This window comes from Anser anser, assembly GCF_964211835.1.
Source record: "Anser anser genome assembly, chromosome: Z".
In the NCBI taxonomy this organism is placed as follows: domain Eukaryota; kingdom Metazoa; phylum Chordata; class Aves; order Anseriformes; family Anatidae; genus Anser; species Anser anser.
The window spans coordinates 24732143-24745246 of NC_139723.1; the positions used below are offsets into that span (position 1 = coordinate 24732143).

General features: G+C 40.9%; 1 long non-coding RNA gene across 1 annotated transcript in view; it reads right to left on the bottom strand.

Moving 5' to 3' along the window:
- LOC310890137 overlaps positions 1-12051 on the bottom strand; it is a 28999-nt gene extending 16948 nt beyond the window's left edge. The window contains exon 1 of the long non-coding RNA XR_014577045.1: positions 3513-12051. This is a non-coding gene — a long non-coding RNA (uncharacterized lncRNA). The remainder of the gene's footprint in view (positions 1-3512) is intronic.
- Between the last annotated feature and the right edge of the window lie 1053 nt (positions 12052-13104).

Below are 13104 nucleotides of genomic sequence, written 5' to 3' on the forward strand. Positions count from 1 at the left end.
TCTGGGCATCTATTGCCAGCACTGGCATCAATCTGATAAGAGTCAGGTGGATTGAGGTTCCCCTCCCCCAAGCACCTTTAAGTTTAAAGCACTCTTCACCAGCTTGGCAAGCCTGTGACCAACAATGCTCTTTCCCTCCTCCAGAAGATGGACTCCATCAGTCCCCAGTATACAAGGTTTCTCAGAGAGAGCCTTATGGTCTTAACAGCCAAATTCCACTGGTCCTGTGGCCACACATCTGAAAGATTTGACTGGTCCTTTCAATGCCCTTTTCTCTGACTGGTAGAATCAAAGAGACTACTGTGGTCCAGAGCCTCTTACAGGTGCTGCAAGGGATCTGAAGTCCTTCATGATATGCTTAGGTCTGCTCTTGATGGTGTCATTGGTGCCGACATGGAAAAAGAGCAGCATATAGTAGTCTGTGAGCTGCACAAGGCTTGGTAGTCTCAGCAATGTCCCGAGTACAAGCCCCTGGCAGGCAACGCACCTCTCTTGAGCATGTGTCAGGCTGGCAAACAGGTACCTATGTACCACTCAGAAAAGAGTCACCTACAACTATTACATGTCACCTTTTCTTCATTTCATTGGTTGCTATATAGGAAACAGATCAGTATGTTCTTACTCAGGGCCAGCATCTCCTCTGACCTGACAGGTCCTTCCTCTTCAGTCCACAGAGCAGTGGAGTGGATCTGCAAGAGCATCTAAGGATCTGGGGGAAGTCTCTTCCTCTTGCTGGTCCTTGCTGTTGAAAGCTTCCATTCTTCTCTGTTATGGGCCTTCCTCCCTTCTGCGTGTGTGCCTGTGGGCTGTTTGACTGTGGGTCCACTGCAAACTGCTTGGAACAAGCTAACTCCTCAGCCTCCCTGATGTTATTCAGCCTTCTTACCAGCTCCTGTATCTCAGCAACCTGATGCAGGAGGGCCTCCACCTGGGTATTCCTTTTGCAGGTAGGTCTGTTGCCTATCTGTGCCACAGGAGAAAGACTTCTTGCAGTCTGAGGTCTTCACTGCAACCTACCCTGCCTTGTTTTTGTAACATATACCTGCCTTATATATGAAAACCATAATTAACAGCTGATATATAGCTCTATGTATTATTTTTCTCTTTTTACACTTTGTATACTATGGAAAGCTTAGTGAACGTATTTCTGAATTTCTATAAGTTACATTTTATGCAAGACTTGGATTCACCTGATTTTAGGTGTCTCACTATTCAGCATACTTCATACATACATTTCATCATACAGCATTTATTAAAGCATAAAAATGCACTTAAAAATAACTGGAAAAAGTGAGGGTTCAAGGGGATTTTCTTGGCCATATGACTATTAGAAATAACTAAAAATCTTGCACCATATATTTCAGATATTGCATAGAGATTCTTTGTAAGCCTTTTTTTTTTTTTTAATGTACATATTTTACACTGAAATAACCTAGCAAGATGATGGAAGGATGTAGTTTTTTTAAAAAGATATTTCCAGAAGTCAACACTTTTCACATATACCCAAACAGATTTCACAAAAACATACAAAGGTGTAGCTTATCCCTAACTACTTGTCCCTATTTCTATAACAGGATTCAGTTTTGCTTTCAGTGATTCACTAAGGAGCAGTGTGAGTATTTTCAGCTCATTGGTATGATAGAGGAGCTTGAATCTTTACAACTCAATTTATCTTCCAAATTAATGTTTCCGGCACAAAATTACACTGTAAGTGGTAAATATGAAAGTAAAACTGCAAAGCAAAAATGTGCGTTTATCAGCACCTGAAAAATGTTTGTCATAAGCACATGCTGTAATTATTACATTACATACAATGTAATTGCATGTGGTTATGTCCACTGCAATAATTATTACAAGGCATGTGGTTAAACATGCATTTGTGCAGTTGCATGAACATTTTCTCAATGCATTAAAATATGAACTGAGGAAAGATTCCTACAGTCTCGAACTGTAAGGTTCTTAGGCAGTAATTTCTGAAGTGCTACTACAGATCTGATCAAACTACTTTCATTTTTTAACTTCAAAATATATATTTTAGTGCATCAGAATCTTAATTATGAAAGTTTCTTTTTAAGTAAGGAAATTATTTTTTAAATTTCTTAAAATGTGCATGGAATGTTGGTGAAATGTAGTTCAGTCATTTTTCTTCAAAGAGCACTTTAAAATGCAGGGTTTTTTTTTGTTGTTTGTTTGTTTTTTGTTTGTTTGTTGTATTTTTTTTTCCAGCATCTGAAAATACTTTCTTTTATAACTTTTTATAACTTTTATAACTAAACAATCAGTGGAAATATCTTCCGGAGCTAAGACAGGAAGACATGAGAGACTAAATGAGGTGTGAAGTACTGTGAAATGATGTGTGAAAGTGTGAAACAGCAACAAACACAGAGAATAAAAACTTGGGTTTTATAGATATATTTTTTACAGAACATGAAGTAAAGCGAAGTAAAGCGAAAGTGTTTTCTGTGAGAGCTTTTCCCAATCCTGGTTAGGATTGTAAAATAATAAAAAGGAACTTAAATAACTAAATGTTTAACCTTTCAGTTCAGCCCTTCCAAGCTTGATTAAAATGTAGTCAGGAGACAGATACATCATGGGAGACAGGGACCACCTTAAAATATTTGGTGGTAACTGGATCATGTGAAGACATTTGTTTCTATACAACAAATACCATTTGTCCACCATTGTGAACTCCCTTGACAAATACATGGCTTAACTGCCATACTGTTCAGGGGTGTGCATGAGCTTCTTCAGTTTTCACTACAGTTCTGAGAACCTTGAACGATAGGACAAAAATTTAATGAGGTAGCATTTATTTTTCAGAAATACAGAACAAATTTGTATTCTGCTGAGGTAGATTCTTTAGTCTATTCATTTTTCTAAAACATAGCCGAGTCTTCACATTTGATATGGTAAAGTTTTCCTAACTTTATTAAAAAAAAATAAAATCAATATTTCATTTATGGATGACATTTCTAAAAAATGGAGAAATGGAGAGTGTGGGAATAAAAATGTTGTTTTTGCAAAGTTACATTGTTTAGAGGGAAGGAATATGGTATTGAGATATGCTTGCAGTGATAAGAAAGTTTAGCAGACTACCTTGTAGAATGCAGACAACCAGAATCCTTAGAGCAATTAGGCGGAAATCACTGTGTAAGAAACATTACCACCTCAAAGAGTATAAAAGTCAAATGAAATTTGACTTATAACAGGCCGGCAACTGAAAGCCATGTATTGTCTGTGAAGCACCGGATAGATTGTGAACCTGGATTACCCAGACAATAGGGGAACAGGGGAGGGTCCCGGCCAAACAAAAAAAACAAACAAACAAAAAAAAAAAAAACAAAAACAAACTGTGTTATGGAACTAGTAGGGGCGCTCTCCTGCTTGCGGGGCGCCCGCCATTGCGATCGCGAATAAATTACTACTTCACTAAGATCCTCGCCTGAGCCTAAGTTATTGGCTACGGAATGTTTCTCACAATCTGGGGGCTCGTCCGGGAGCCAGTCACCTACCGGGGAGCCCCACTGCCGCAGCAGCAGGAAGGCATGCCCTGCTGATTTCAGCGGTCCTGTGCATCGACGGTGGCAGTTCTGCGGAGAGCTGACAGAGGGCCTGAGACTGATGAAAGAGGCAGGATCCGTGAAGGAGTGGGGAAGGGAAGAAGGTAGGCACTTCGGGTTTGAGTATTGATCCGCTAACTCTGTGCACAGACCAAAGTAAGAAATATTAAGTATTGCCTTGGGGGTCGGGTGAGACTCTGTGTGACGTGTGATTGAGACGTACTTTTGTACGAAGCGAGTGTGGGGTCCTGATCCGCGGTTCCGCAGCTCCGCGAGGGGCGCGGCCGGAGACGGACGAAGTGTGAGATAAGGGAGAGAAAGGAAGAGTCTCGGGAAATTTGGTGTATGGTAAGCCCTTGCACGGGGAAGTGCTTGGGAGTACACCCCCATTTTCCAGAATCGGAACGTTAGTGTGTGGTACCCTGCAGGAGGGAAATTTCTGTAGCAGCACACTGACAAGGGCTAGGAAAAATGGGAAATAGGAGTTCCAGGGGACAGGGAAATATCCCTGGGGGAGTGCCCACCGAAAGTTCTTCCTGAAGAATGATAAGAAATTGAAAAAAGAATCTCAAAATTAGAAGAGATGATTAAAAAAAAAAAAAAAAAAAGTTAAATATTGTGTATCAGTCTGGACAAAAGAACCAATTAAGGAAACAGCAGTATTTCGGCCAAAATACGGGTCTGATGAAAATTCAGGCTTTAAATATATGTGTAAACAATATGATTCCTTTTTCGGAGAAGGAGCCAAGTTATGCTCCCTCTAATCTTAATATTGCACCGGTGGCAGCAGCAGTCGCTCCAGGAAGGGAGACAGGGACTGCAATTAACACTGTCCCTAGAGAAGAGCGTACTCTAGGCTCTGGCAAGAATTAGAACAAGGTAGAAGAGGTACTGAGAATTTTGCCTTCCCTGATACTAACAGTACTAAGACTAACTGTGTATCCTCTTAGGTGAACTCCCCCCCCCTCCTTACCGGCAGAGAGGTGTTAGGGGTTTTAAGAAGGAGATGAAGTCTTTAATTGAGGACCCCATCTGGCTAGCTGAACAATTAGACCAGTTCCTAGGACCTAACTTAAACTCTTGGGGGGAAATGATGTCTATACTAAGTATGTTGTTTACAGGGGAAGAAATGGGAATGATCAGGAGGAGAGCTGCTATACAAGAATGGGAAGGAGCTCATCCTTTGGGACAGGGGGTAATACCTGCAGAGCAGGGGTGCCCACCTGCCGATCCTGGCTGGAGTGGTGATAGTGCGCAGCACAGGGGTCATGTGGGAGATTTGGGGTCGGGGTGGGGGAGTGCTCGGGGATGGGTCCCGGGGACCCAGTGTCTTGGGGGCTCTTGAAAGTTCATTTTGTGATTAAAGCCTGGCAAGATACACAGAAAAAGCTCCAGAAGGTGGGGGGATGTAGTGAACAGTCATTGGGGGGCCCGCCTAAGGGAGGCCCTGGAGGTGTATGTTCAGAGGGGAGATGAGAAGGAAAAGCAGAGAGCGAAACTAATGGTATTGACAGTGTAGCAGGTAGTCAGGCAGCGGGTTGAAGAAAGAGGAAGAAAGGGAGTAGGGACCAGGATGGAAAGGAGAGGCGGAGAGATGAAGGAATGGCAGGCAAGGAAAGCTATCTGTGTTGCGGCCTGAATCCTAGCAGGGACAGGCTTTGATGGGATGTTTTAAGTGTGGCCAGGCTGGCCACTTCAGGTAGGAATATCCGGAGTGGAAGAAGGAGGAGAGAAGGAAAATGGGATGAAATATGTTATACTGATATGTTGTTTCAGCATCGTGGATGGAGAAAGGTATGGAATTAAGCTGGCCAATGACTGAGACTTTGGTGAAAGTACAGGCTGGAGAAAGACAGAAAGAAGTGTTAAAAAGGGTTATTGAAGGTGTTAAAGGTGTGGTATGTAGTGTTTGACAGAGCTGTTTGAAGATGAATGAGCAGGGAAAGAGGATGTAGGCATTATCTAAGTAACAGTCTAGAAGTTTTGGTATATTTGCTGTGGTGTTTGGTCGGTTTCCCAAGTATTCCCAAGCCTTCTCACCAGGGGCCTCTCCACAGGGGGGCTTCAGCTCTGGTGCCTGGAGTGCCTCCTCCCCCTCCTTCTGTGCTGACTTTGGTGTCTGCGGGCAGGTTTCTCACTCCTCAGTCTCCCAGCTGCTGTTGAGCAGCAGGTTTTTGTTTGTTCGTTTGTTTGTTTGTTTGTTTTCGTGGATGTGCTCTCACAGAGGCACGGACTGTGTTGCTCATGGCTTGGCTCTGGGCAGTGGTGGGCCCCCTTGGGGCCAGCTGAAATTGTCCCTTATCTGCCACGGGGAGGCTTCTGGATTTTTCTCAGGGGGGCTGCCACTGCACCCCCCAACCCGAACCTTGCCATCGAAACCAATACACTGGGGCAGCTAGGTCATTACTGGCCTGTAAAGTATCAGGGATTAAATTAACTAATGAAACCCTAAAAAGTGATGGGGGTAGAAGGGGCTGGGACAACAGTGCCACTTTTGGGGGATACCAAGCTGAGACTAGGGGATAAAATTATCACTGGGCAATTATTGTATGTACCCAAGGCAGGGACTAACTTGTTGGGAAGGGATTTGATGATGAAATTGGGCATTCAAATAGTAAATTGTTAGACTGGAATAACAGTGTTATTAATGGAGTGCTCTCAGGCCCTGAGAGCAAAGATGTATTCACCTCTGACTGGAAAGACCCTGAAATGGGAGTGGAAGCAACAATACAGATGGCCAGTTTTACCTCAGGGGTTTACAGGGCCATCAATTTATTTGGGGCAAGTTCTAGAACAGATTTTGGAGCAATTCCAACCTCCCAAAGAGGTATTACTGTTACAAATATGTGGATGATCTTTTATTGTCAGGACAGGAGAAAACAGTTGTGAAGGAAGCTACTAACAAGCTATTCAACTTTCTGGGAAAGCAGGGCTTGGGAGTATTGAAAAATAAATTACAATATGTAGAAAGAGAAGTCAGGTATTTAAGGCATCTAATGTCTGAGGGAAAACAAAGAATAAATCCAGAGAGGATTCAGGGAATTGTTGAAAACTAAGAAAGAACTAAAAAGTTTTAAGAGAAAGATATATATATATTTTTTTTAAGGAATCAGAAGCCACAAAGTCTGAGGGAAAATGGATCCTTCCTGATGGGAGAGAAATGCTGAGTAAAGCACCAATGAGGCAAATATTAACTGTTTTACATCAAGAGAGTCATTGGGAGGTGCAAGCAATGTGTGATGTTGTGCTAAGAAAGTATGTCTGTGTAAGAATATACACTTTATTGAAGCAAATATGCAGAGGATGTACCATATGTCAAAACGTAAATAAAAAGGTCATTCGTAACCCACCTAGAGGAGGACGGGAGCCAGGGATTCGACCTTTCCAAAGTATACAGGTAGATTTTACTGAGTTACCTAAAGCGGGGAGACTTAAGTACTTGTTTGTCCTAATTGACCACGTGACTGGATGGGTGTAAGCTTTCCCCTCAGTATCTGCCTCTGCGAGCACGGTGGCTAAGGCATCACTGGAGCAAATAGTCCCTAGATATGGGATAGCTGAAAACATTGATTAAGTCATTTCACTTCACAAGTACAGCAAGGGTTAATGCAGACCTTAGAGACTGAATGGGATTTTCACACCCCCTGGCACCTCTCCTCTTCTGGGAAGGTAGAGCGAATGAAGCAGACATTAAAGAAGCAATTAACTAAATTAGTGTTAGAAACCCAACTTCCTTGGGTAAAATGCTTACCTTTAGCACTCCTACAGGTTCAAACAGCACCAAGAAACGATATAGGAATTTCATTGTATGAGATGCTGTTCGCATTACCCTATCTGGGCAGAAGGGATGAGATACCACAATTCGAAACAAGAGAGTTTTCTTAAGAACTGTATTCTGGGGTTGTTCTCTTCTTTGTCATCTCTCAAGACCCGTGGGTTGTTGGCTCAAACCCCCACCACCATCAACCAGGAAATCGGGTCCTGATTCGGACCTGGAAAGAATCAAAACTCTGGCCTGAATGGGAAGGACCATTACTAACCACTGAAACAGCCGTAAGAACTGCAGAAAAAGGTTGTACTCACTATACTTGAGTGCAGGCATTTGTCAACCCTGGTACCTGGGAAGCTGTTCCTACAGAAGACTTGTTGGAAGTTGAAATCGAAGAGAAAAATCTCATAGTGGACTCTGAGAGGGATAAAAGCTTACGATTGTAAACTAACCTTTTATTTTCACAGGTAACTAATGAGCGTGGCTTGCGAATGAGAGAAAGGACTGGCCTATAGCGAATTGAAGTGCTCCCAAGGGGGTTTTGTTCTAGTAGTATATATATCTTATTCTTTGTATTGATAATTATTTGGAAACCTAAGGGTTAAAAATAATGACAGGGAAAAATCAACTATTAATTTTATTTCTACTGATTGTAGGCCTCAGAGAAGGCCTTGGTCAACTGGCAACTTGGAAAAGGCATGACCAGATAATTGTAAGATGGGATACCCCGTCAAAATATGGGTGACTGTTGTTATAAATTAGTTTTGGTAGAAATCATTCCCGACACATCGTGGGTAAGGTAGATCGAATTTCTATTTATTTGAGCAATTCAGCAAGCAGCGATAAGTAAAACAGCGCTGGGCGGCCGGGGAGTCTCCTGCTCCGCCAACGGCGCGCACCTAAGCCCGCCAGAGTCTTGATTTATAGCCTAGTAGTTCCGGGTTTAGTGGCACATCCTGGTGTCTTCTTACGACTGCGAGGCCTGTTGCTAGGGGGTCTTCGTCAGTCCTCTGGTGGTCGTGGGGATGAAGATCGTCGTCTTCCTCTGCGTTGGGGTCGTGACTTTGCTGCTGCTATGTGTGTTCTCATGCAAGGGGGAATGCCATTTTGCCCTTTTTTGGAGCTGGTTTCTACTGCAATTGTTAACTTAACAGGAAATTCCTATACTTGTTTTTTTCCTTCAACAGGATATTGGGGGTATAAGCACTTAACCGTTGAAAACCTTCCCATCAGCAATATTTAATGAACTAACAAGGCTTTACCCATTACAACTGTGACAGAGGGTTATGTACCACAATCCATCATGTTTGATGCTTGTGACGTGTTAGCTTGTGGAGATTTAAATGCCCAACGACAATTGAGCAGAGAGAACAAATAACTGGTAGAGACCCAACAGCCAGATTGAGAATAGCTGTATGGAAACGATCCTCTATTTCCATCAGAGAAAGGGAGAAACTCAAGGAGAAAACAGGAGAGAAAACAGGAGGCCCTCTTTGAAATGCGACAGTTCAAACATTTGAGATTGAAACAGGGTATGGGGATGTGAATGCCTGGATAGAATGGGTCAAATATACTGTCCAGGGTCTCAACCATAGTGATTGCTATGCTTGTGCCTCAGGATGACCGATTGCCCAGATAGTGTCCTTCCCATTGGGGTGGACAAAGGATTCCCAGGGGATGCGATGTATGATTGCATTGTACGAAGAAAAGACTGCCTGGGGAAATGAGGCCTGTAAGTCTCTCTCTTTGCTGTTCCCTTCCTTGCGCGATAGCAATGTCAGGGTTCCCCCTGCATTCTCTACAGCTATAGGTAACCATACAGTTTGCCTCTCACGGCAGGGTGTGAGTGCTACCGGCATCTGGGAGAATTTGCCTTGTGCCGAGGACCTTGAATGCTACCAAGGACTTGATGGGAAACTGCTCAAGACTTGAGATCCCCAGGGCAGATCTCTGGTGGTACTGTGGAGGGAAGATCTTATGGTCCACCCTACCATCTAACTGGCGAAGCACTTGTGTACTTGTTCAATTATCTATACCCTTCACCCTGGCATTTGAAAGAGAAATATCACATGTATCCAGAAGAAGTAAAAGAAGCTTAGGAGTATCATTCTATGATAGAGTATACATAGATTCTATTGGGGTGCCTAGAGGAGTTCCTGATGAACATAAAGCCAGGAATCAAATTGCTGCAGGATTTGAGTCACTGTTCTGGTGGGTAACAACCAATAAGAATGTGGATTGGATTAATTGTATTTATTATAATCAGCAGAGATTCATAAATTATACAAGGGATGCGATAAGAGGAATCGCTGAACAACTAGATGCCACCAGCAAAATGGCTTGGGAAAACAGAATAACATTAGATATGATGTTTGCGGAGAAAGGAGGTGTGTTTGTGTGATACTGGGCAACCGTTGTTGCACTTTTATACCCAACAATACTGCCCCAGATGGCACAGTAACTAGAGCATTGCAAGGGCTTACCACCCTTGCCAGTGAATTGGCATAAAACGTAGGAACAGACACTTCCACCACCAACGGCTGGAATCTTGGTTTGGTAAACGGAAAGGGATGGTAGTGTCCATATTTACATCCTTGATCGTAGTAGCAGGAGTTTTGACAGCCATTGGCTGTTGCACTATCCCCTGTGTAAGACGACTAGTACAGTGGTTAATTGAAACTGCACTATTGAAACAAATGACCATGGAGCCACCACCTTACTCAGATAAGAGGATGATATTAGAGGAGATGAAAAGCAAAGAAAGTGAAGAAGAGGAAGATATCTACTAAATTAGATCTTAGAGAAAAGTTTTGCAAAAATCAACAATTTATAAAGAAGAAAAGTGAGGAACTGTGGGAATAAAAATGTTTTTGCAGAGTTACATTGTTTAGAGGGAAGGAATGTGGTATTGAGATATGCTTGCAGTGATAAGAAAGCTTAGCAGACTACCTTGTAAAATGAAGACAACCAGAATCCTTAGAGCAATTAGGCGGAAATCACTGTGTTAAGAAACATTACCACCTCAAAGAGTATAAAAGTCAAAAGAAATTTGACTTGTAACAGGCCGGCAACTGAAAGCCATGTATTGTCTGTGAAGCACCAGCTAGATTGTGAACTTGGATTACCCAGTCCATAGGGAAACAGGGGAGGGTCCCGGCCCTCGAGAGAAAAAAAAAAAAAATGTATATGAACTGTGTTATGGAACTAGTAGGGGCGCTCTCCTGCTTGTGGGGCGCCCGCCATTGCAATCGTGAATAAATTACTACTTCATTTAGTAGTAATCCTGAGATCCTCTCCTGAGCCTAAGTTATTGGCTACAGAGTGTTTGTCACAGAGAGAAAATCTAAAACGCATCTCTCATCTCTCAGATCGATTCCTTATTAAAAAAAAAATAAAAAGAGGGAAAAAAAAAAGTTTGTTGAATATACCTCAATGATAAGCATTGCAACTCATGAAATTGTTCTTTGTAATCAAATATGACAACATCAAGATGCTTTTTACACATTTAAATACTATGAAAATAAGTTGTAAAATTAAGACAGAAAAACCATAAATAATTCATCTATGAGAGTTTTTTTCACTCATTTAAAAAAAAAAAAAGTTTATTGTGAGGAGAGAGAAAGGGCAAAATGCTACTCTTTTAAAAACAGCACTGCTTCCAATTAAAACCTAGCTATTTTCCACTATTGTAGCATCAGTTCTATTGCACTTTGATGCTCTGTGGAATCATGTCAGCAGGATATTCTTAATGATCAGCACCCATGTTGCCACTAACTTGAATTCTTACCTGGAAACTGGGGAAAATAAAATAAAAAATATCTAAATGCCTTTTTCAGAGTTTGAGGTTTCAGGTTTGATCCAAAATCCTCATATAAAATAAGCTGAGTATTTCTGGTCAGCACCTGTCTTTCAAGGAACATAATGAGCCCATTGGTGTCCTCAATAGATTAGTAGGTGTCTGCTCAACTTCTTTCCTGTTAACCTGAAAACAAATTGTTTTTGGTTGGAGCCTTTTGACACAGTTGACAGGAACAATCAAAGCTTTACTGCTAGCTGATAATTTGTCTAGCTTCCTTCTTTTGCCTATTTTACAAATGAAAGAAGAAACATACAGAGGCATAGGTCTGGATTTTCAGAATTGCACATAATTCTCTATTAGTTCCTAATAATTTTAATTTGTGTGGGAGAGAGGTAGTTATTTAAGTATCTCTGAGGAGCCAGGCTAGATCTCTGACAAGATCTGTCATGACCAAAGAATGAAGCTCAGTTTTCTCAAGAATGCAAGCAATTTTCAAAGTATTGTAGTGTTCATCCAATTTAACCAGTATGACTCACAATGGCAGATGGAAGATTAAATGAATCACAGGAAATCTGGTCTGTCACTAACTAATGGATTAGAAGCAAAATTTTCACTTCTCTTGTGTTACTTATCAAACATGATTTTTGTCTGATTTATTTTCAAAAATGGATGTCTGACAGCTGCCTAATGTACACTTTTAAAATGCTTGAGCTGAGTAATCACATAAGCATTTTGTATCAACCTTGTCACTCTAGGGCTGCTCATTTATACTGTAAACTAAATGTCAAACATTAAAAGACTGTGCCCTCTTATAGAAAAGGATGTGAAATTGCTGAAATGCAAGAGAGGACGGTGCATATTCATATTAAAAAGATACCAAAAACCTAAACATTACAAAAAGGCACGTCATTCACTAACAGAAGTAGGTAACAGGATTCCTAATTTATTCTTAAATTCTTTTATTCTTAAAATCTTATTCTTATTCTTTTATTCTTAAAATCTTACAGATTTGACTGTATGGAAAATTGGTGTAGGAAAGAAGAGAATCTTCATGGTTTTAATATAGTATGATTTAGAGTAATCCAAAACCTGTTTCTTGTGTTTGTTTTTGTTGAATAATGTGCTAGTAGAAGTCTTTAGAATACTCAGATATGACCTCATTTCTTTAACCATTTGACCAGGATAACCATAAAAGCATGGAAGAGCTTCCTGCAAATTATTTAAATCTTAGTCTTTTGGTTTTGATATCAGATTATTTCTGTTACTCTATTCCAAGTTATTAACATGGTCTATTCAATGTTCACACTAATAAAATTATGTTGCAGGTATTTGATGCCCAATGTATTTTACCTCTTTATGAAACATCTATGTAAGGCCCACAGTATGTACACAGTGTTCCTGATCTACAACTTTTTTTTTTTCTTTTTTTTTTGTGGCTTCTTGTTGGCTGTGCTGTCTTATGAACTCTCTCATCATATACAAATGGCTCTGAATGATCTTGTTATAAGACTATTATTCTCAGACTGTCAGTGATACTCTCCCAGATTCTTTGGCTTGCTCTTGGTTGAAGGAAAATAAAGTATAAATTAAGAATGTGGTTACATTACCTAATCCTATCTAAATTGTACTTTCTCTGCTTTTCCCCTTTTAATGATCAGTTTTCCCCTTTTTATTTTTTATTTTTATTTTTCCATCTGTCGTTAACATTCTTATAGTTAAGAATCAAGAATGATGTTACCAATGTTAGCAATTTGAAATTCATCTGGAAGTTAGCAGTGGACAGGACCTTGGAACATGTTTTACCACAGCAAAAGGCAACAATATGCTGACTTTTAGAAAAGCACAGATCTTGTTATGCTACGAAACCTTTCACTACCAGAAAATAAATAGATAAATACAATTTTGCAAGGGGATATTTCCAGTCCTTCCTTTTCACATTATTTCTGCTCCCTATGCTTCTTTTGTCTTCCATTAGA